Source organism: Myotis lucifugus, unplaced genomic scaffold (genome assembly GCF_000147115.1).
Source record: "Myotis lucifugus unplaced genomic scaffold, Myoluc2.0 scaffold_602, whole genome shotgun sequence".
NCBI lineage: Eukaryota > Metazoa > Chordata > Mammalia > Chiroptera > Vespertilionidae > Myotis > Myotis lucifugus.
Genome location: NW_005871650.1, coordinates 256,810 through 269,264, shown reverse-complemented (window position 1 = coordinate 269,264; position 12,455 = coordinate 256,810). Strand labels below are relative to the sequence as shown.

Sequence of the window (12,455 nt, the reverse complement as noted above, 5' to 3'; positions counted from 1 at the left end):
GTCATCCCCCGCCCTGATTGCTGGCCAGGCCAAGGGACTCCACCGGTGCACAATTTCATGCATCAGGCCTCTAGCATTTCTATAAAATGCCTTAAAGTGACATTGGAGTGGTGTGTGCAAAGCAATTTGTGTCTGAAAATGAATTCCCTGTTTGTCTATATTACCCTAATCCAGGCCCTAAAGAAGAATGCAAATGCTTTGATATTCCTCCTGTAGGAAGTCGTGCCAATCACCTGTCCTCTTGAAGATAAGCGGGCTCAGAAGCTACTTTGAGTAGTAGAACACTGGAAATTCTGCTGTACCAACATCCAGTCAGGCATTAACAAACTAGCAACTTCCACTTTCTCTTTTTCTTCCACTTTATTCTGTCCAGGGAGCTTGTAAGCATCTGACTATTTTGCTGAAGAGACTACAAAGAGAGGTCCTAAGACAAAATAGAAGGGAGTGGGGCCCAGCTGGGCCCACCTTCCCACTGTATTCATCACAATGCTGGGCATGAATAACACCAAGTGAAACCAGTCACAACCATGCAAGCCCTAGCCGAGTTCCTCATCAAAATATCATGAGATAGAATGATGTGGCTTTGGTAAGCCACTAAATTTTGAAATTAGTAGTTATGCATTCATAGATAAATAGAAAACATAATTTGGGAAATATTAAGGACTTCAAAGAGCAGCCTTTAATGGACTGATATATAAGAATAGTATATCTATTAAAATAAGACTAAGGGGTTTTTTTTGGTTTGGTTTTGTTTGCATTTATTTGTACACAGATTTAGCTATATAATTTTCTGGTCAGACAAAATGAAAATTCAGGTCCTTCTGTTAAAAAATTATTAAACATTTTAAGATTACAACAGTAGGGTATTAAACCAAGTGCAAGATCCTTTATATTGGGGGCCCTTGTGACTAAAGATGTTATATGCCCACAATGCCTGATTGTATATAAACTTTAAAGTATATGAACTGAAAATTATCCAGTAATTTAATAATATGTAATACAATAGAAAGAGTTTAATTATATTTAATTAACTAGAGGACCAGTGCATGAAATTCATGCGTGGGGGTTAGGGGTCCCTCAGCCTGGCCTGCACCCTCTATCAATCTGGGACTGCTGGCTCCTAATCACTCACCTGCCTTCCTGCCTGATCGCCCCTAACCCTTCTGCCTGCCTGCCTGATCACCCCTAACCCCTCTGCCTCAGCCCCCACCACGGCAGCTTCGTCCAGAGGTTGTCCTGGACGATCATTCGGCTGTCCAATCTAATTAGCATACTATGCTTTTATTATTATAGATGTCAAAATCAGTATTTAGTAGCCAGGCAATACATATATCATTGAATAATTTACCTTTAACTATTATCAGTGCCTCCTTTATGTGCTAATATGAACCTTAAATTACAGAGGTATAAAAAGTGCATCCTGTTATAGCTAAGAAAACAAAAATAGAATTTGACTATAAGTCAAAACATTGCAAAGGTCATATTGACCAGTCAAACATTCATTGGAAGTGTTTATTGTATTTTCTAGGAGAAAAATATATAGTTTATATCAGTAGCTCAAAATATTGTTCTTGAACAGCTGCATCCAATTGATTTTGAACTATAACTTATTGAATTTAAACTGTATGCAGGAGCCGCAAACATATTTAGAGGTGTTTTGTCCTTTAAATATTTTATTTTCTTATCTATTACTCAGTATTTCATGAAACTGAATTCAGTACCTCAGAGTGGTGTATTGTGGGTATAAAGGTCTTAAAGCCTTACCCACATTAAATACCTTCTGATTCCATATACTTGTACCTGCTGTGCTGATTTCGTGTTCGGCACCAGCTTTGGCATCAATCCCCTATATTACTGTTCTAACCTCTGACATTCAATTCTGCATGGAGTTAGCTGCAAAGCAAACAAAACAAAAGAACATCAACAAAAACCTTTTACAGTTACCTGTTTCTTTAGAAACCTCTCTATGGAATCTTTTAGAATACTATTTGTGATAGATAAAAGCAAGCAATATTAGTTTAAAATAAATCTTTTTGTCCTGGTCAGTGTGGCTCAGTAGGCGGGTTGGATTCCTGGTCAGGGCATATGCCAGGGTTGCAGGCTCAATATCTAGTAGGGGGTGTGCAAGAGGCAGCTGATTGATGTTCTGCTCTCACATTGATGTTTTTCTCTCCCCCACATCCCCCTCCTTTCCTTTGTCTCTAAAATTCAATAAAAAATATTTTAAAAAATAAACCTTTTTGTTAGGATACTTGGGGAAAAATCCAAAAAACAAATTGCTTATTCTGCTAAAAGGATATACACTATCATCCAAGTAGTTAGAACATTCTGGTGCAGATGATGTCCTCTTGATTAGGTTTCCTGCTAATTTACTCCAAAATAGGCATATAAGAAGGAACCCATATGAGTGACTTTATATTTTTTGCCTCCTGGTTACAGAATTTTTAGTTAACTATCTTTTTCAATTTAAAGCTTTTTCTTTCTTAAAATAAAATCAAAATTGATATACAAAATCTATGTATATTGTGGAAATATTAAAATCAAAATGGTAAAATAAGGAGAAATAATTATAATTTCATTAATATATATTTCATCAATTACTTGATGTATATTCTATCAGAACTATTCTGCTCATAAAGAAGTAAATGAATATACTACTAAAACAAAGTTTTAACCTTATAATTCATTGCATCTATGTTTAAATATAACTGTACATCTAGCACATAATTTAATAGCTACATATATAATGCATCTGTTTATAACTATGCCAAATTATTTGATGTTTATTATTTCTATATTATGAATATTTTAATTAATTTTATTGCAGCTAATTCTTTGCTAGGAAATGCAAGCAGATCTCTAGATTACTGTCTTTAAAGTGCAAAAAGCTAGGACAAAGGTGCATATATTGTTTCAGTTTTTTAAACATATTACCCAATTGACCTCCAACATGGGTTTAAATTCTTTCTTCTTTTAACTATTAAGCAAAGTCATTAAAACTAAATATTTTGCATGCAATTGATATCAATATAGTATATCACAATTAGTATATAAATGCTCTTATTAAACTTTAAAAAAACCTTTGAGATATGTATTATCCTTGTTCCAATTTTCTAAAATTATAACAAAAATTTGAACAATTTGCCTACAGTTATATAATTAAAAGTGAGAGGTCTGTGATTTAAATCTAAGACCTTAATCAAGGTAAAATATATATATATATGAACATATAAAATAAAAACATTTTATGACACAAACAAGTTGATATCTCAGCTACCAAAAATCATTGCATATCAGTCCTGGTGACTTACTGTTTTACTTCTACATGAATTCAGCTTCTGTGTGAGAGTACATATGTTGCTACTAGCTAGTCATTATGCTAAGTGTTCAAATGTCTTCTTTAGGTTTTGCAATCTAAAGCTTAGGAAAATATACTTTGATGAAAGATAAATGGTGGAACATTATTTCCAATAAGAATAGAATGTTTATTAAAATGAAGTTTAAGCGGTGTGGCTCAGTGGTTGAGCATTGACTTATGAACCAGGAGGTCACGGTTCGATTCTCAGTCAGGGCACATGCCCCAGTTGTGGGCTCAATCCCCAGTAGGGAGGTGCAGGAGGCAGCAAATCAATGATTCTATCTCATCATTGATGTTTCTATCTCTCTCTCCCTCTCCCTACCTCTTTGAAATCAATAAAAACATATATATTTTTAAAAAAGAGATCACACAGATGATACCTGGAGAACACTAAACATTTATAATTCTGTGATATTAATAGGTGAGGATGGTATCATAATATGAGGCCTAAATACATCTCCTCACATTATATTTTGGTTGGGGTGAAATATTCTAATTGGGCCCTAACCGGTTTGGCTCAGTGGATAGAGCATTGGCCTGTGGACTGAAGGGTCCCAGGTTCGATCCCGGTCAAGGGGATGTACCTTGGTTGCGGGCACATCCCCAGTAGGGGATGTGCAGGAGGCAGCTGATGGATGTTTCTCTCTCATCGATGTTTCTAACTCTCTATCCCTCTCCCTTCCACTCTGTAAAAAATCAATAAAATATATTTTTTAAAAAGAAATATTCTAATTGGGAACATTCATATTCCATTTCATATGCTTCACTCAGCTCAGATTTATTATAAGGTCAGTTAGCTCTAAAATATTTGCCTAAGAGTGTGAGTCTTTGTGCGTTCACCTATTATAGTATGCTTTTCATCAGAGCAGTGGAATAGTTTCTATGTACACTGGGCTGCTGAGTAGAGATGCATTGCTCCTCGAGCATTCAGTGAAAATGAGCAATCTACAAAGCATTTCTGGGTTGTATGTCTTTATAGCAACCTTTATTCCGACATTTACATTTGTTTTCAGGCAAACAGCTTTAACATAGTAGGGACATAATAAGCACTGAAACTGTCCCAAAACATCAAAGAAAAATGTCACTTTATGAGTTAAAATATCGGGGGGAGGGGAACCAAGGAAATCAAGTGATGATCAGCAGGTTATTATATCTACATGTGAGTCCTAGGAGAGCAGTCTAGTAATTGAATAGTTCTAACCAGAGACAGGTTATGATTAGAGGATTACTAATAAAGAGAAATATCCTCTATGAAAGTCATACTAATATTCTTGTAAGTGTATGAAAATGCTTTTGGATATATGTGTGCTTGATTACCATGTTTTTCAACGTGAGAATGGAATTAGGAAGACTAGTTTTCACTGAGATTCACTACATTTAAAAAAAAGAAAGATAAATTTTAATTTATCCCTGTATATTGAGGAATCTTTGTTATTAACTTGAAGTTGTCCATCCTATTTTGCATCCTAATTTACTTGAAAAAATGTGAAAGTATGTGAGGAAAGAAAATTACTGAAATAATCAAGTTGTATTTAATTGGAGATTGAACAAACATTTCCCCTAATTAGAATAAACTAAGCTCCATAGCTTAATCTATAATTCCTTTTGCAGAAGTATAGATTGAAAATGTGACACCTAACAGTCCCATTATTCTAAAGCATTGTTTTATGATGTGCCTATATTTAATAGTAGTTCTTTGGAGGCTCATAACCCTTTTTGTGATTTACTGCGGTTATCTTTTACACCACCTGTGCATGATATTAATTAACAACTGGGGAGACAGTGTTATAAAAATGAAAAATTTTCTTTGTTATCAGGAAAAAGAAAGCACTGGGTAAATGCTTTGTTCATCAAAGTTTGGTGATGCTTCAAATACTTGTCCCAAGGCTAGGGTTTTATATCTCCACAGCTTGAAGCAGTAGAGCAGATAAAAGATAAAGCTTGCAAGTTCAATAGTCAGCTTGGATATATAATCATGTGTTTTTGTCCACTTGAATTAAATGTGCTTAGTCTTGAATGTGGTTTGTGCATTCTTTTAAGCCCGGGATCAAAATAAACACCGTAGACCTAGCAAGACACTTTGCTAGCTGTTAATCTACTAAATAGCCCATTAGTATCTGTCACTTAGGATTAACTGAGTGTTTTTATGTTCATCATGTTTTTAAGCACACTGACTTTCAGATGGATTTATAGATGGATTAAATGTTTCTTCTTAAATTTAATCCCAGAAAGCTTCCATCTAGAGAATTTTATAAACTAAAAGTATTTTTATCCACAAGTACCCCCATAAAGAGGGCTTTTCCAGGACAAACATTACCTAGAATAAAGTAACAGGTTTAAATTTTCTAACCTTCTACGATTTTTTATTAAAAAAATCTAAAATAGAAAGTTACTTAGAACAAATTTTGTCAATTAAAATTTTTTATTTATAAACACTGCTTTTATATGCTTCTGAGCATTTAAATGCCTTAATTCCCTCAACTGGAACACTGTTCATTGTGTTCTGCTACTTTAAAAACTTAAAAAAGTAAAACAAGATTTTTATAGAAATTCATATTAAGTCAATGTATATAAAAATGTAAATAGTCTTTCTCTTCTCCCCTTTAATTTCCTATCATTAGGGTAATCAATGTTAACAATTTGGGGTATACTTTCCTACTTTTTAAATGTATACACAAAAATAACACATACATATAACACGTACATTGGGTTTCCTTTATTTATAATTAAAAAGTAGGATCAAGCTATACATTGTATCATGAAAAATCTTTATAGTTAATATATCTAACTTATTTATTGTATGAGTGTATAATAGTCCATAATTTATTGAGAATTTTCTATTGATATATGTACTACCATATTTATAACAATGCTATAAACTAAACCATAAATGTGTCTGTGTGTGTATATATATAGTCATACTTCTATTTATTTCTGATGGTTAGATTAACCAGGCAGCAATCACTTGTTCAAAAGTATATACATTTTTAAAAATTTTCTTTTAGGTCAGGTAAAATGTATATACATTTTAAATAAATACTATTAAACATTTTTAAATTTACTGAGGCAATTTGCATTTCTACCAGAATTGTATGGAAAATGTCATTTCTTCACATGTACCTCAGTGAAAAAAAAATAATGATTAAAAAATTGAAATGCATGGGTTTGGATTTCTGTCAGGCCTGTCCCCTGGATCTCTCACATTCCCCCATGGCAAAGGAAACTATGGCCTTGAACCATTGCCTGGCCTTGACCCATAGGCTGCAAACACAGAAGTGTGTGTGTGTGTGGGGGGGGGAGGATAGTTGAAATTTATGAGGCAGCATAAAATTTATTCTGTATGTTTACAAAGAATTTAAGAAAAAACATAATAGCTCAGGTAATTTTGCATTTTAGAAAGAATTTTGTCAGACAATTTATGTTATCTAAATTTTGAGAATTTCATGCTACATTAAAATTTAGGAAAATTAACAAGGCAAAAGTAGAATAATTTTAACCACTTTCTAGTGTGTTTTCGGTGGGGGGGGGTGGGAAACATCATCGATCAAATAAAACTCATCTCAACTGAAAATTTGGAACAAAAGTGTTGATCTGTATATTCTCACCATCTAATAAGACATAGGTGGCATCTAAAACAAGTAAGCGCAAATGTATGTATGTTAGAATAGAAACCTGTTAGTGAATGTGAACAGAGTAATTCCAACAGCAGTTTTGTTGATTCCAATTACTTTATGGAATGATAGTTCCTGTGGAGCAGCTTTTATAATTTATCTTTAAAATTCTACTAGATGGTTTAATTATATACAAGTTTGATTATAATTAAAGAATTTTGGACAGAAACATTCAGACAGAGGTCATCAAATTTATAATTGGAAGATAACTGTATTTGACATTGCATTGAAGTCAATAAAGATAATTATTGCCTTTAAAATGACATCTAAACCATTAAAGCCTTGCAATTTTACAGGCATAATTTTCAAAATTGAATATTTTGAGTATTTTTCCTGGATTTTAAAGAAACTATTTTATTTTAAAATGAATATATAGGGTAGTAAAGAAACATATTTATTTGTTTCAGGATACTAAAACTATGTCAATCATTCTATAAACATTCAGGTTAATAGAAACCTAATAGTCACTGGATCCAAACATTAATTTCTCTACTGCAACTTAAATCAATTTGACAGAATTTTGTCTTGCTAATAATCTTGTATGTTGTATTATATTTACTCTAGAATAGTTAGATGTTATAATTTAAACATAATTAAATCTTTATTTTCATGTGTTTGCTTTTAATAGAAACTCTACTTTTTTCATAGGATGAGTGGATCTTTAAAATAACAATTAAAATGAACTAAGTAATACTAGTAGGTATTATGACATTTCTGTTACGATAATAATTGAACAGAGATGTCAATCCAGATGCAATCTGAAATAATCTTCAATTGGCACCCTCTCTTCCTCTCCTCTTCCTCCTCTCTCCTCTATCTCTATCTCTCACTCTTCCTCTCTCTGATGCTCAGGTCCTCTCTGTGTAATAAAACTTCATGAACCATAAGTCTATATTCACTGTCTTCATTTTCCTTGTGTGGCTTGTAATTTTGAATCATAGACTCATGTTAATTAGTGTTTAGTTTTAGGAATCCTGACAGGTCTACTTTGAGGCTATATCTTTCCAGAGTGGGTTTGCTTTTCCTTTAGCTAGCTATAAATTTTAACCCTACAATTCTTAATTTAATTCCATGAATGTGTTCTCACCACACAGCTAATGTACATTCAATGCCTATACCTATTTCCATAATGTCTGTGATCAAAACTCTTTGGGGCAGCATTTTTATTCTTTCTGTCCTACAGAAGATGTGTTTTTTACATAGATAACTGTCTACATAAAATTGAATTATGGCATTTCATGAAAATGTATGTGAAAGGAAAATCTGTCTGTATGTGTGTGTATGCATGATAAAAAGAAAGTCTCAATATATTTTTGTTACATAAAGCAATCTTTTCTTTTTTTTCTTTAATCCTCACCTGAGGATATGTGGGTTTTTTTAATGATATTTTTAGAGAGAGAAGAAGGAGGGGAGAGAGAAACATCGATATGAGAAAGAAACATCAATTGGTTGCCTCCTCTATGTGCCCCAGCTGAGGATTGATCCTGCAACCCAAGTATGTGCTCTGACCGGGAATCGAATGTGCAAAACCAACTGACCCACCGGGTCGGGGCCACAGAGCAATCTTATTTTAATGGAAGTAATCAGCAATGAGTTCAAAACAAATTAATAATATAATTTCTACATACATTTGAATTTTTTAGTGTTATAATACATGGTCATTTTCTAAGTTCTAAATCGCAGTTGTACAGTTGTACTGGATCAGAATTAGATGTTTCAGTTACTTCACATAAATTACGGAGAAAAATTTTGACTTTATGAAAGCTAAGCATATAATATTCATGAATCACTGTTGTCTTAACAGGTATCAAGTGCTTTTTTGTGTCATAATTTTACTGTTAGAATATTTGTCACTGAAAAATGGTCAAATAGTGCTGGTACCAAACTGTTATTGCTGTAAATTTCTTGTTCTCTTTGAATTAGAAATTTTAGAGTAATAGAAATTTTGTTAGATTGCTAGTATTTTCCAACAATATTTGAGACAAAATGTGTTCTTTGAAAACTTTTGATTCCTAGAATAAGAAGTTTGTACCCCGTGTAGGATACAAACTAGGTCACAAGAATATTAATACACAGCTGAAGGTGTAGTAATGGAGTTTTATCAACATGAACAACGAAAACAATTAGGCCTTGTAGCTACAGATTTTGAGAAAGTTGTCAGGCCACATTTCCCTAAAAAAAGAGGTACAACAAGAGGGTCAAAAGTGAAGTGATACTGTAGCCTTGAAGCAAGTTGTTATTAGTTGAAGTGAATTGAAAATTTCACAGAAAGGTCCATACCAACCTTAGATGAAATTATAGTTAAAGCTACTGAATGTGAGACAAGACACAGATGGTCAATCAAGACAGGCGCCTCCCACCCGGCTGGATGGCTCAGTGATTGAGTTGTCAACCTATGAAGCAGAAGGTCACGGTTGGATTCCAGGTCAGGACACATGCCTGAGTTTTGGGTTGATCCCCAATGTAGGGTGAGCAGGAGGCCACAGATCAATGATTCTCTGTCATCATTGATGTTTCTGTGTCTCTCCCCTCTCCCTTTCTCTCTGAAATCAATAAAAATATATTTAAAGGAAAAAAATACAGGCACCTCCGGGTCACCAGAACAGGATCTTGTGTATTCTATTTGTGCCAGAAATAATGCTTCATTTGTTGTGCTAAGAGGAAGTGGGGGTGTACCACTTGGTGCTGACAACCAGGGTGCAGGAGAACAAGGCAGACCAGTGAGACAGAATATGTATCGGGGCTACAGACCACGATTCCGCAGGGGCCCTCCTCGCCAAAGACAGCCTAGAGAGGACGGCAATGAAGAAGATAAGGAAAATCAAGGAGATGAGACCCAAGGTCAGCAGCCACCTCAACGTCGGTACCGCCGCAACTTCAACTACCGACGCAGACGCCCAGAAGACCCTAAACCACAAGATGGCAAAGAGACAAAAGCAGCGGATCCACCAGCTGAGAATTCGTCCGCTCCCGAGGCTGAGCAGGGCGGGGCTGAGTAAAAAATGCCGGCTTACCATCTTTACCATCATCCGGTTTAGTCATCCAACAAGAAGAAATATGAAATTCCAGCAATAAAAAATGAACAAAAGATTGGAGCTGAAGACCTTAAGTGCTTGCTTTTTGCCCGTTGACCAGATAACTAGAACTATCTGCATTGTCTATGCAGCATGGGGTTTTTATTATTTTTATCTAAAGATGTCTCTTTTTGGTAATGACAAACGTGTTTTTTTTAAGAAAAAAAAAAAAAGCCTGGTTTTTCTCAATACACCTTTAAAGGTTTTTAAATTGTTTCATATCTGGTCAAGTTGAGATTTTTAAGAACCTCATTTTTAATTTGTAATAAAAGTTTACAGCTTGATTTTTTCAAAAAAGTCAACAAACTGCAAGCACCTGTTAATAAAGGTCTTAAATAATAAAAAAAAATAAGCCATGTATTAATTTCTTAATATTCTGGCATGGTCTCCCTCTGATTGTTACAGGCTTCCATGTAAGCAGAGACCAGAGCCCTTTTTGTCTTGATGGATTTACCATTCTTTTTGGAAAGACAGGATGGGAAAGGTGGGCCAGCTACTGGAGAAACTGAAGGCATGGACTATATTTAAGCTGGAGTAGTAGACAGTGTTCCAATATTTTCACATTATCTAGCACTTCCAGGGCTTACCAGGTAAATATATTGGATTGTAAAAGCCTAACTATCTATAAAAGAACATGTAAGAAATAGGTAAATGGTTGCTGCTGGGGAAAAGAAGATGGCTGGGAAACAGGGTTTAAAAAGAATATTACTTGTACAGTCTGGAAAATTTTAAGGATAATTTATATTATCTACTCAAAATTAAATAACTTTAAAATAAAATAAAATAATACCTGGCCCTTTACAAATTAATGTGGAACAGGGTCTCCCAGACTTTGCAAATAGATATCTTTTTAAAGTCAAAATTATACTGTCTCCCCTAATTGATAATAGATTTCTTTATTCCATCTTTTTTGATAAAAAATTATTTTAGATTGAGAATATTTTTAAATATATTAAAATTAATATATATTATGTATATGATTATATGATGTATTATTAATTTAATCACTTAAAAACACTACTCTTCCCACTTTCAGTCCCTCATAATAGATGCTAAAGCAATGGTAATAAAACAAATATTATTGCTTAACTTTAACTTATTCTTAAATAAGATCACACTAACTTTTATTCGATAGTCATTAACATCCACATTTCATTTTGGGACAAAAATTAGATAATCTTAAAACATAAAATAAAAATCCCTATTATGAGATGTGATGCTTAACATCATTATTTCTTTTTTAACAATATGTTTTATTTGGCATGTGATTTAATCCTCTTACAATTTAGCTATCCTATTTATAAAGTATAGTTGATGGATTTGATTACTGACTTTTTCCTTATAATAGCAATAATAAACCTAAACCCAGGGATAGACATACTTCTTTTTTTAAGCATGCACCTTGGAATGCTAAAGAATATGATACACCTCAGGAAGGGTCATCCCCCAAGAAGGATGTCACCAATAAAACCTGTGCTCACCATAGAACCCTAACTACAATTACCTTTTAATATACCTAGAAGTGGAAAATATTCTGCTGTGATGCACAATCCTGGTAGTAGAATGAAAACAGAAGAAGAGGAAATGACAGATACCTTCCAATAAATGTATTATGTAGAACTTCCATGTGCTCAGTCATCAACAAAATTCACATTTGTCTAAAGTCTGAGAGGATATAAAATGCCTCATTATGATGTACTTACTCTAATAATGCAAACATCAGACAAACCCAAATTGAGGGATCTTTATAAACAACAACAACAAACAAACAAACAAACAAAAAAACTGGCCTCAACTTAAAAAAAAAATTGGCATGGCAGAATTCCTTTTAAAATGCAGAGAAAAAAATCCTATATTAAAGAAGACCAGAGACACATAATGATTAAATGCTATGCATGATCCTTGATTGGATATTAGATCAGGGAAATAAATAGGTAAAAGAAAATTATAAAGAACACTTAGGAACAATTGGGGGATATTTAAGAAGTGTTATACATTAGGTAATAGTCTATACATATAAAAGGCTAATATGTAAAGTGTCCCCTTTGAGTTTGACCGGGAGACCAGGAGTTCGATTGCTTGCTATGACGTGCACTGACCACCAGGGGGCAGCACAGAATGAAGGAAGGCCCTGGCTGGCAGCCGGCAGCTGGCAGTCAGGGAAGGGAGGCCCTGGCCAGCAGCCAGAAGGCCCCAATTGGCCCTGATCACCAGCCAGGCCTAGGGACCCTACCTGTGCACAAATTTCTTGCACTGGGCCTCTAGTATTATATAATATTAAATTTCAAGAGGGTGATAATTATAATAATGTATTCTTAGTAAGATTGTGATGTATATAATACATATGGACAA

At 34.0% G+C, this 12,455-nt stretch overlaps 1 pseudogene; it reads left to right on the top strand.

The window, feature by feature from the left end:
* The first annotated feature begins 9,715 nt into the window (after nt 1-9,715).
* On the top strand, nt 9,716-10,452 carry LOC102425302 (annotated as a pseudogene).
* Nucleotides 10,453-12,455: the final 2,003 nt, after the last annotated feature.